We start from the raw sequence: 12,701 nt of genomic DNA on the forward strand, positions 1-12,701 counted from the left end.
ACCACTGGTCACAGGTCTCCAGTCCAAAAAACAACTCTCCAGCACCACCCTCTGTCTCCTATATTCAAGCCAGTTTTGTATCCTAATGGCTAGTTCTCCCTGGATTCCATGTGATCTAATCTTGCTCACCAGTCTACCATGCGGAACCTTGTCAACTGCTTTACTGAAGTCTTTATAGACAAAGTCCATCACTCTGTCTTCATCAGTGATCTTTGTCACTTCTTCAAAATACCTCAATCAAGTTACCTCTAGGTCTTCCTCAGTTGAGATAAATACATTTAATGATCCCCTTTTTAAACACATGAGACATCCTGGTAGGGGTTGAGGGGAAGGGCAAAGGAATATACAGGAGAAGAATGGTAGGACCCTGGGAAGCACTAAGGATCACAGGGACCTTGATGTGCATATACAATGTTCCCTTAAGGTAGCGGGACAGGTGGATAAAATGGTTAAGAAGGCAGATAGAGTACTTGACATAGAGTTTACAAGCAGGGAGGTGATGCTGGAACTATATAAAATGTTGATTCAGCTGCAGTGAGTGTATTGTGTGCAGTTACAGAAGGAATGTGATAGCACTGGAAAGGGTGCAGAGGAGATTTACCAGGATGTTGCCTAGGTTGGAGAGTTTCAGTTATGGGAAGCGATTGGAAAGAGTGGGCTCATTTTCCTTACAGTAGGGAAGATTGCAAAGGGACATGATTGAGGTGTGTAAAATTATAAGGGGTGTAGACCAGATAGGTAGGAAGAAATATTCTCCCTTGATGGAGACAGCAATGACTAGTGGGTCAATGGTGAGCAGTGACGGCAAAGGTTGAGCAGTGCAGAACAGTACCGTGAAGATGACTGGATCGCCTTGCCATGGAGTTTTTGGTTCCTTGTGTGATCAGTCAGGGTCCTTTCTGGCCAGTTTGATGATCTCCTCCTTGTAGGTGGGAAAGGCGATGAATGTTAGCCACCTCATCGAAGCCCTACTATGGGATGTTTTCTCCTGCACTGACACAAACAGAGGGATTGAGTGAGATGAAAGTTGAGGGAGGAGCTGTTTGTGTCGGTGCAGGAGAAGAGAATTTGGGATGGGCCACGAGTGAGGGAGTAGGAAGCACAGAGGGCAGGATGGCTTCATAGTTTGAGGGAATGGAGGGAAGATGCTGCATGCAGCCGCAACAGTGGTAGACCACATGCTGATGAAGGCAATGGATGCAGTGGCAGAATGTCAGGTCACAAGGGTGGCTTTCACCTGGGCAGGACAGTCAAGGTCATTTCTGGGCACTGCTGGGTGTTTCTGCAGATCCTGGGAGTGGCACTGAGCTGGTTAGCTATCTTTGACCAGCACTTGGTACCATAATGGGCCTGAGGTAAAGGGCACGGTCCTCCTCTCAATCATTCATCCAAGGTCCTGTCCGTGATGCAAGGTGCTAACTTTGCCTTTCTCAGCTTTGTTGCATGGTACTGCAATGGAGAAAGACGTTATTTTGGAAAGGTCTTTCCTAACTCACAGCCTTTCAAACTCCACGGCTGACATTTAAATACAACAGGGTCTCACAAGAGTGAGTATTGACACTTACTAATGCACATGATGGTCAGGAGCGATGCTATAGCAACATGATGCAAATAAAAGTGAACAGTGTAAAACTGTGTGCAGTAACTTTGCCAGTGCTCAGGGAGAGATAGCCTCATAAACCACTTCAAAATTGAAACAGCCAAAATATGGTCAAACTTACAGACAATATTTGTTCGATACCTTTTTGTCATTTCCTTATTTCGGCACATGAATTTCTCCCAACTCCGCCTCTGAGCTCCTCTGCACCTACCCCCACCCCCTACAGAATCACAGAACACATACAAACCAGTAAAAGGCCATTTCGATCTTCATGCCTGCTCCAGCTCTCTGCAAGGCTGACTCACCTTCTCCCACTCCTGTCAGTTTCCCCTGTTGCTCTACAATCTATTTTCTTGATAGTTCTGCAATTCTCATCTGAGGGCAGCTTTGACCCTGCCTCACCCCTTTCTCAAGGGCTTTTCCAAACCAGTTTATCCTCATATTACCATGGTTTCTTCTGCTAGTTACTAGAAATCTGTGCCCCCTCACTGACTGTGAACAGTTTCTCCTAGTAGACTCTGTCCCAGATGCCTCATGACTTAGAGCACCTCCAATATTTCTCACTAGAATCTTCCCTCTCCCAGAACAATAGTCCCATCTTTTTACAAATACCTACAGAACTGAAATTCCTCATTCCTGCAACTATTCCTGTGAAACTCCTGTCACTTCTAGTACCTTTACATCCTTTTTCTAAAGTAATTCATTTGACGTGGATGACACTGGCTGGGCTCAGCATTTATTGCCTATCCCTAGTCACCCTTGAGAAGGTGGGGGTGAGCTGCCTTCTTGAACTGCTGCAGTCCATGTGCTGTGGGTGAACCCACAGTGTCATTAGGGAGGGAATTCCAGGATTATGACTCAGCAGCAGTGAAGAAACAGTGATACATTTCTGATGGGTCGGGTCCTGCCATTGGGACAGGACATAGCCAGGATCATGGTGTCTGGGACATTGTCTGTAAGGTGTGATTGTATTAGCTGCTGCTTGAATAGTGAGTGACAGATATCCACTCGCCCCTGGATGTTAGTAAGGAGGTCTTTGCAGAATCAATCACGCTGTGTGTTGATGCTGAGAGAGGCATTTCATCCGATTTCATGTTTTGATCAGACTTTGTATTGGTTTGATATTAAGAAGAAGTCATGCTTGACAAATTTGTTGGAATTCTATGAAAATGTAACTAGTAGAGTTGACAAAGGGGAGCCAGTCAATGTGGCAAATTTAGACTTTCAGAAAACATTTGACAAAGTTCCACATAAGAGATTATTGTGCAAGGTTAAAGTGCTTTGGATTAGGGCAAGTGTATTGAGATGAATAGGAAACTGGTTGGCAGAGAGGAAACAAAGAGTGGGAACTAATGGGCCCTTTTCACATTGGCAGGCAGTAACTAGTGGGGTTAAAATCAATTAGTAGAAAGTGAGGACTGCTGATGCTAGAGATCAGAGTCGAGAGTGTGTTGCTAGAAAAGCACAGCAGGTCAGGCAGCATCTGAGAAGAAGGAGAATCGTCATTTTGGGCATAAGCCCTTCATCAGGAATGGACTAACTAGTGGGCGTCCACAGGGATTGGTGCTGGGACCCCAACAGTTCACAATATATATCAATAACGTGAATGAGGGAACAAAATGTAACTTCTCAAAGTTTGCAGATGATACCATGTTGGGTGGGAGGGTGAACAGTGAGGACCTGGGTGTCCTTGTGCACCAGTCACTGAAGGTTAGCATGCAGGTGCAGCAGGCAGTAAAGAAGGCAAATGGGATGTTGGCCTCCATTGCGTGAGGTTTTGATTACAGGAGCAGGATGTGTTGCCGCAGTTATACAGGTCCTTGGTGAGACCACACATAGAATATTGCATACAGTTTTGGTCTCCTTTTGTGAGGACGGATGCTCTTGACCGAGGGGGTGCAGTGAAGCTTTACCAGGCAGTTTCTAGGGATGGAAAGAATGACATTAGAGATTGACTAAGTTAGGATGGTTTTCACTGAAATTCAGACAAGTGAGGGGGGATGTCATAGAGACTTATCAAATTCTAACAGGATTAGACAGGATAGATGCAGGGAGGATGTTCCCGATGGTGGGTGTGTCCAGAACCAGCGGTCACAGTCTGAGGATTCGGGATGGACCATTTAGGACAGAGATGAGGAGACATTTCTTCATCCAAATAGTGATGAACCTGAGGGATTCAGTACCACAGGAAGTTGTTGATGCCAAAACATTAAATGTATTCAAGAGGCGGCAAATGGGGTCAAAGGCTATGGGGAGAAAGCAGGATTAGTCTATTGAGTTGGATGATCAGCCTTGATTATTAGGTATGGCAGACCAGCCTCAAAAAGGGCAGAATGACCTCCTGCTGCTCCTATCTTCTATGTTTGTGTGCAACCGAGAAGCTTACTCGGCCATTTCAGGGGGCAGGTTAGAATCTATCACATTGCTGTGGTCTGGAGTCACATCTAGGCCAGACCAGGGGAGGATGGCAGTTTCGTTCTCCAAAAGGACATTAGTGAACCAGATAGGCAACCAACCAATCCTCTATCCATGCCATGAACACCATGGGCTCTTATCTTATTTCGCAACCACCTTGTCAAAGCCCTTCTGGAAATCCAAATAGATCATGTCCACTGGCTCTCCTTTCTCTAACCAGCTCATTACCTCCTCAAAGAATCCTAACAAATTTGTCAAGCCTGACCTCCTTGATGAAGCCGTTCTGACTCAGCCCTATTTTACTAAGCACTTCCAAGTATTCCACAATCTCATTCTTAATAATGGAATCTAAACTCTTACCAACAACTGAGGTCAGGCTAACTGGCCTATCATTTTCTGTCTTCTGCCTCCCCTCCTTCTGAAACAGGGATATTACATTAGCCATTTTCCAGTTTTGGATGTAGGTTTACTCGCTGAGCTGCAATGATCATTTCCAGACGTTTCGTTACCCTACTCGGTAACATCTTCAATGGGCCTCAGGCGAAGCAATGCTGAGAATTCCTGCTTTCTATTTATATGTTTGGGTATCTTTGGCTTGGTGATGTCATTTCCTGTGGTGAAGTCACTTCCTGTTCCTTTTCTCAGGAGGTGGTAAATGAGGTCTCACTCGATGAGTTTGTTGATAGAGTTCCGGTTGGAATGCCATGCTTCTAGGAATTCTCATGCATGTCTCTGTTTGGCTTGTCCTAGGATGGATGTGTTGTCCCAGTTGAAGTGGTGTCCTTCCTCATCCATATGTGAGGATACTAGTGAGAGAGGGTCATGTCTTTTTGTGGCTAGTTGGTGTTCATGTATCCTGGTGGTTAGTTTTCTGCCTGTTTGTCCAATGTAGTGTTTGTTACAGTCCTTGCACGGTATTTTGTAAATGACATTAGTTTTGCTCATTGTCTGTATAGGTCTTTCAAGTTCATTAGCTGCTGGTTCATTTCAAGTTCAGGAACTTGAAAGACCCTATACAGACAACAAGCAAAACTAATGTCATTTACAAAATACCAGGCAAGGACAAGTTGGGTGTAAACATATGGAATGGGAATGTATCTGACACAGCAGCCAGACTGTGAGTGAGCTGGAGCTGAGAGTCATTCTCCCACAGAGTCCCTTCCCTTCAGCCCAGTCACAAGTGGGGGCTTCACCCGTTAAAATACAACATTGAAAACAAGCCTCAGACTGAAGTGACTGGGTGAGTCAGTACAAACATCAATGCAAATCAAAGCTTAAATCAGCAGGTTTGCTAAATGGAATGAACACAATTTTATAATCAAGATTCCCTCACCCTTTTACTATCAAATAGAAACATTAGTGTAACGCTATCACCTCCATGGAAACCTCCCCACCCCTTCCCAATTCTTCATCAATTTCTTTCGCTGACTTGTCAACTGAACTCCCAGGAATGTCTGTGGGACATGAGACAATGGACAAATAAAGGTGATAGCGACAGAGTGAGTCCCCAGGTTGGAGAGAGAGAAAACCCAGCAGAGCCTCCCACAGACAACAAACACCAGCAGACATTGCTACTGATGAGCAAACCCTTCAGACCCTCCACTACCTTATAAACCGTACATTCAGACAGCACAGAAAAGGCCCTCTGGTCCACTGAGTCTGCACTGACATAACTACCATAAAAGGTGTGCTAATCCCAATTTCCTGCACTTATCCCACATCCATGAATGTTTGAGATTTCAAGCGCTTGTCCAAATGTTTTTTTAAAGGTTGGAAGGTTTCCAGTCTCATTACCTTCCCACACAATGCATTTCTGATTCCCACCATCAACTGAGTGAAAACGTTTTTTTCCCCAAATCTAACCAAAGAGGAACAACTGCTCTCTATTCACCTTGTCCATATCTCTCATAAACTTACATACCTCAATCATGTCCCATAGAACATAGGATATTACAGCGCAGTACAGGCCCTTCGGCCCTCGCCATTGTGCTAGCCTGTGGAACTAATCTGAAGCCCATCTATCCTACACTATTCCATTTTCATCCATGTCTTTAGCCAATGACCATTTAAATGCCCTTAAAGTTGAGTCTACTACTGTTGCAGGCAATGCATTCCATGCCCCTACTACTCTTTGAATAAAGAACATCTGTTCTATATCTAGCACCCCTAAATTTAAAACTATGTCCCCTCATGCTAGCCATCATCATTCAAGGAAAAAAGCTCTCACTGTCCACCCTATCTAACCCTCTGATTATCTTGTATGTCTCAATTAAGTCACCTCTCAACCTTTTTCTTACAAGAAGAGCCTCACATTCCTCAGCCTTTCCTCATAAGACCTTCCCTCCATACCAGGCAACATCCTAGTAAATCTCCCCTGGACCCTTTCCAAAGCTTTCACATCCTTCCTATAAAGCGGTGACCAGAACTGTATGTAATACTGCAAGTGTGGCCGCACCAGAGTTTTGTACAGCTGCAGCATGACCTCATGGCTCCCAAACTCAATCCCTCGACCAATAAAGGCTAACACCTTAACAACCTTATCAACCTGGGTGGCAACTTTCAAGGATCTATGTACCTGGACACTGAGTTCCCTCTTGATAAAAGCAAATTACTGCAGATGCTGGAATCTGAAACCAAAAGAGAAAATGCTGGAAAATCTCAGCAGGTCTGGCAGCATCTGTAAGGAGAGAAAAGAGCTGACATTTCGAGTCTAACTGACCCTTTGTCAAAGTTCCCTCTGCTCATCTACACTACCAAGAATCTTACCATTAGTCCTGTACTCTGCATTCCTGTTACTCCTTTCAAAAGTGAATCACTTTTCTGTATTAAACTCCATTTGTCCCTTTAAGTCACTACTTTGTAAATTATTCCCACATTGTTTTTATTCACTTATGGGATGTGGGTGGTATTGGCTGGGCAAACATTTAAGGCCTATTCCTAGTTGCCTTTGAGAAGCTGCCTTCTTGAACCACTGCAGTCTGTGTGCCAAGTTCCTTTGCCATTTGCCTTAAATCTGAGCCCCTCTATTTCTCAGTCCCTTCATCGATAATAATCCTTGGGATTGCCCATTTCTCACTGTGCTCAGCAAGCCTGCTAGTTACTGTTTCCCGCAAGTGAAGTGGAAGGAGTGAAATAGATTTCTTTCACGCAGCATGAGGGAACCGTTGTGTCTGTTTTGTTTCACAGTGTATCACATGCAGGAAAATGGTTGGATCAAAGATGTTGGTGTTCTGCACCACAGGTACAATGCAGAGACCCCATGAACTGGTCAAGGCTCATTTGAAATCAAATCTCAGTCAAGACCAGCAACTGTCAAAACCCAAACCAGTAGCCTGGCTGAATGGTTTAATCGCTGCCACTTTGCTGAAGTGTCATCATTAGATTAGGTTACCTACAGTGAGGAAACAGGTCATTTGGCCCATCAAATCCATACCAACCCTCTGAAGAGTAACCCACCCAGCCTCATTCCCCTACCCTATATTTACCCCTGATTAATGCACCTAATGCTGTGGGCAATTTAGCATGGCCAAGTCACCTGACCTGCATATCTTTTTTTGGATTGTGGAAGGAAACTAGAAAACCCGGAGGAAACCTGCACAATCATGGGGAGAATGTGCAAACTCCACACAGTCACCCAAGGCGGGAATCCAACCCCGGGTCCCTAGTGCTGTGAGGCAGCAGTGCTAACCACTGAGCCATCGTGCTGCCTCTTAAATCATACTTGTGACCTTAAACTAAGCAGCATCATCAAGACAATTTCTTTACAAACAGAATCGTGTGTACACTTACCTTTTTAATGTTTAAAATGCTAAAGTGTGGATGTTGACCATCTTATCTGCACATTACTGAATGGGTTTAAATCATGGGGGGAGCAGCAGAGCAGTTCCTCAGTGCTCTGGCCAATCCTTAACCAGTATCACATAAATGGCAGTTACCAGGCTAGTATTATCACCTAGGAGAAAGTGAGGACTGCAGATGCTGGAGATCAGAGCTGAAAATGTGTTGCTGGAAAAGCGCAGCAGGTCAGGCAGCATCCAAGGAGCAGGAGAAAGGCTCCTTGGATAATAAAGAAGGGCTCATGCCCGAAACGTTGATTCTCCTGCTCCTTGGATGCTGCCTGACCTGCTGCACTTTCCCAGCAACACATTTTCAGCTAGTATTATCACCTTGCTGTTTGTGGGAGCTGCTGTGCACATCTTGGAAGCTGTGTTTCCTACTTGACAACAAATGTGAGGTTATCCACTTTGGATCTGAGACAGATAGCAACATTTTCTAAATAATGAGAAAGCAAGAGCAGACTGTAAGGATCTCAAAAGGAAGGTAATGTTTTCAGCTGCTTCATCAATAACCTTCCCTCCATCAGAAGGTCAGACGTGGGAATGTTCTCCGATGATTGGTGCTGAACGTTGCACATTCACAACTCCTCACATACTGAATCAGCATGTGTCCATATTCAGTAACACCTGAATATTATGCAGATATGGCCTGATAAACGACAAATAACAATCTCACCACATAAATACTAAGCAATGACCATATCTGACAAAAGAGAATTGAACCATTTCCCTTGAAATTCATTGGTATTACCATCACTGAGTCCCTCACTATCAATATCCTGACCCGAAACTGAACTCGACAAGCCATCTGAAGAAAATGGACAGAGACTCGGGATCCTGCAGCGAGCAAATCACCTCCTGACTCCCTAAAGCCCATCTATTAGTCAGGAATGTGATGAAATTCTTGCCACTCGTCTGGATGGTGGATCTCCAACCACCTTGACACCATCTGGAACACCACTTGATTGGCACCATACCCACTCTCTCCATCACCAACACTCAGTAGCAGCAGTATGTACCATCTACAAGATACAGAAACTCACCAAATATCATTAGATAGCATCTTCCAAACCCACAACCACTTACATCTCAAAGGATAAGGGCAGCAGATATGTGGGAACACCTCCACCTGCAAGCCACTCACCATCCAGTCTTGGAAATATATCACTGTTCTGAGTTTGACATGTTAAACCAAGGCTTCCTCCAGTATCTCATATGAGTGAAAATATCACAAACCATCAGTTAAGAGTAACTGTTGCCATTTTGATTTATCTCTGAAACAACATTGCAAAAATAAATATACAACAGGCTGGTCTGTTCCTGACATTAAAACGTTACACTTTACCACCAGTTCTCTCAACGTTACATTTCTTTCAGTTGTGCTGAGGTGGTGAAGGGAACTATAGGGATACAAGTGTGTCTTTCTCAGCTGCCACCGTCTGACATTGGGAACCAGGCTGAGGACAGAGTCCCACAAAGGAGCCTATTCCAATGTAATGTCCCCAGCAACACCTGCTGCAGGGTCAGGGAGCAGTCTGTGGGTGGAGTGAACTATTCGGGCTCTGCTGGACCGCGAATGTGCAAAAACGGTAAAGGGAAAGTAATACCAGTTCAACACAGGGGAATTCCAGGCTGTCAGAAAAATCCCTATGGGGGGGGGGCGGTGGGATGTGGTACAGGGATTGTAGGCAGAGCAGGCACTGAGAGAGACACACAGTCTCAAACTTCAAACGCGAGCAAAATATCAGCATTAACCTCCTCAATGTCAGGGAGAGACACTCACTGCAGGTGCCAGCGTCAGAGTTCGCCTTACTGACACCCAGCATCACTCTCTCTCACACACACACACACAGTGATCAGACCCAAGGGATAGGAGAAGACCCCACCCACTGAGAGAAAAACTGGGGGGAGGTTTACTGTTCATATCTCAGTCTGTCTGAGTGGAATTGATTTTTTTTGTAGCTCATGCCCGAATAGCTTTCTCTCTGTGTTCTAATAGGGTACAATTTCTAAAACATGAATTTATTTTAATACAGTCACTCTTCCGATGTCCCTTTACATGCATACATTTATGTATGCACCTATTATTCTGTATATCTATTCTCTCTCTCTCTCGTTCTGTTTGTGATATAACTTAAGGCAGAATATCATTGTACTCGAGTTTTCTTCAATTTCTCTTCCCCTACTAGATAAATAGGGGGTCACCAATTGCCGACTCAGCCTAACTCGTGTTGGGAGGAAGGGGGGGGGGGGGGGTGATATTTGAACATTTCCTGTCCTTAAGAATGAATATTTAACTAAATCCAGTATTGTGTTCCACTTGCGAACAGACTCAGTGACGGACGTCATTCGTAACACAGGGCCCCATGAAAAGGGAGGCTCAGACTAATTGTGGAGAGCACAACAGCAACTAAAACTGACCAAAGCTACAGGAACTTCCAAGTTTTAATATTTTTTGTGTGTGTAAGATACACAGGCACTTTTAACTTCTCTCTGTCTTGTTACAACTTTAACAATACTTCTTACATTGTTAAACATATTGAGGTGGCCTGAGATGGCATTGGGCGCTATAGGAATGTAAGGCTGTCTTTCTCAGCTGCCATTCTCTGACTTTGTAAACCAGACCGAGGGTGGAGTCCCAGAAAGGAACCTGTCCCAATCTCATCTTCCCGGCAACAACTGGAGCAGGGTCAGAGAGCTGCCTGTCGGGGGGGCTATTCCGGCTGTGTTGGGGTGTGAATGTGGAGAAAGGGCAGGGAGACGGAGAAATGAAGAAGGAAAGTAAAAGCAGTTTAACAACGGGGAATTCCAGGGAATGTTTCTCAGCGAAGGGGTTACCAGGTAGTGGGGGAAGGGCATAGAATCACATAGAATGGGGGGGCTAAATTATTACAGCATCGAAAATGAGGTGGGCAATGGCAAGAGATTTGCAAAAAAAATTCAAAAGATAAAACGCTTGACGTCAAGAAAAATAGCCCAATTTCTCGGCTTATGGTTTTAATAATGAGGTGAGGACATCATTAGTGAGTGGTGAGGGTCTTATTTACACGTATAACCAGCCCAGCTCACTTCAGTTAAATACATTTTGCAATTCTCCCTGATCCACCTGAGAAAGTATACCCCACAATTCCTGATTTGGAAAGTCTGAATGGTTGCCTGTTGGCTGCAGCCTCATCAGGATCTTCCCTGGGTAACCCTGTTTGGGGCATCATTCCCCAACATCTCGGCGTAGGCAGAAACTGCCGGCACCCTCGTGTGTCAAGGCCCAGTCATACCACACAACATGGCGCAATTCAGACTCACCTTTAATACAGTTCAGCACTTCAATGCTGCACTTTGGGGCACAGTTTACAAATATGGGATCGGCCAATTAGGACTGATGAGAAGAAATATCTTACCCAGAGAGCGGAGAGCCCGTGAAATTCCCTTCCCCCACCTCACCCTAGTTTCAAACTTCCAGCTCAGCACTGTCCCCATGACTTGTCCGGTTTTCTTTGATATTAATTTATTATTGATATTTGTTATTGACATTAATATGATTTTATGTTATTGATATTCATTTGATTTTGTTTCTGTCAATGATCTTTATTTGATAATTTTGTTCTTTTAATTTATGATAATTGTTATTGATATTATTGGTGTTGATATTTATTTATTGATGAGGATGAGCACCTTGCCAATAACTTCCCTACACCTCTATTTCCCACCTTCAACAATCGGCAAACCTTAAACAGACCAGTGTTTGCAGCAAACTGCCCAGCCTTCAGGACAACATCGACCACAACACCACACAACCCTGTTATAGCAACCACTGCAAGACGTGTCAGAGTGTAGACACCACCATTACACGTGGGGACACCACTCACCTTGTACACAACAGGTACTCATGTGACTCAGCCAACGGTGTCTATCTCATACACAGCAGGCAAGGATGCCCCGAGGCATGGCGCATTGTCGAGTCTGAGCACAGGCTATGACAACAGATAAATTGACAACGTGCAACAATCGCCTGACAGGGATGTTCCCTCCCAGCCGGGGAACACCAGTGTTCAGGGACATTCAGCCTTGGATCTTTGGATGACCATTTCCAAGGCAGACTTCGGGGCATACAACAATGCAGAGTAGCCGAGCAGAGGCTGATAGCCAAGTTCATGAGGATGGCCTCAACCTGGACCTTGGGTTCATGTCACGCTACATGTGACCCCACTGCACTATACTCTCTCACACACAAGCACACATACACACACACTTACATACTGACACACTAGCGCAGAACCTCTCTCATGCACATGCTCTCTCTCATACCCACACACACACATCCCCAACTCTCACACACAAGTATACACCCTCTCACAGGCTTACACTCCATCACACTCACACACACACACTTTACCAAGCATGCAAACGCAAACACACACTCTGTCATGTGCACTCACATTCACACACACACACTCTCTCTCATGAACGTGTACAAACATTTCAGTCTATGGTTTGAATTTGCATTTGCAGAATTATATTTGCAGGCACATTCTATTTTGCTCAAAAAGCACACAATATGCAGGCAAGCAATCCATGTCATAGTTTACAAATTTTTACTTTGCAAATAGAATCGGTCTGGCTTAATATTGGGCTGACAGACTCGAACCTCACACCTTCAATGCATTTTCTGAGCTGAGATGCCACCTTTCTTTATAAAACCTTAAGTTATCTTGAGAAGTTCTGGGATTTACATAGTAATGAACTGAAACTTGCAACCCATTCTAAAAGATGAAAGACTTAACAGCAATCTAGGTTTGTTCAATTTATCATTTCGGTTGCATGACACTATGATTTTTAGCTATACATTGTGT

The sequence above is a fragment of the Hemiscyllium ocellatum genome, chromosome 35 (assembly GCF_020745735.1).
Source record: "Hemiscyllium ocellatum isolate sHemOce1 chromosome 35, sHemOce1.pat.X.cur, whole genome shotgun sequence".
Classification (NCBI taxonomy): Eukaryota; Metazoa; Chordata; class Chondrichthyes; order Orectolobiformes; family Hemiscylliidae; genus Hemiscyllium; species Hemiscyllium ocellatum.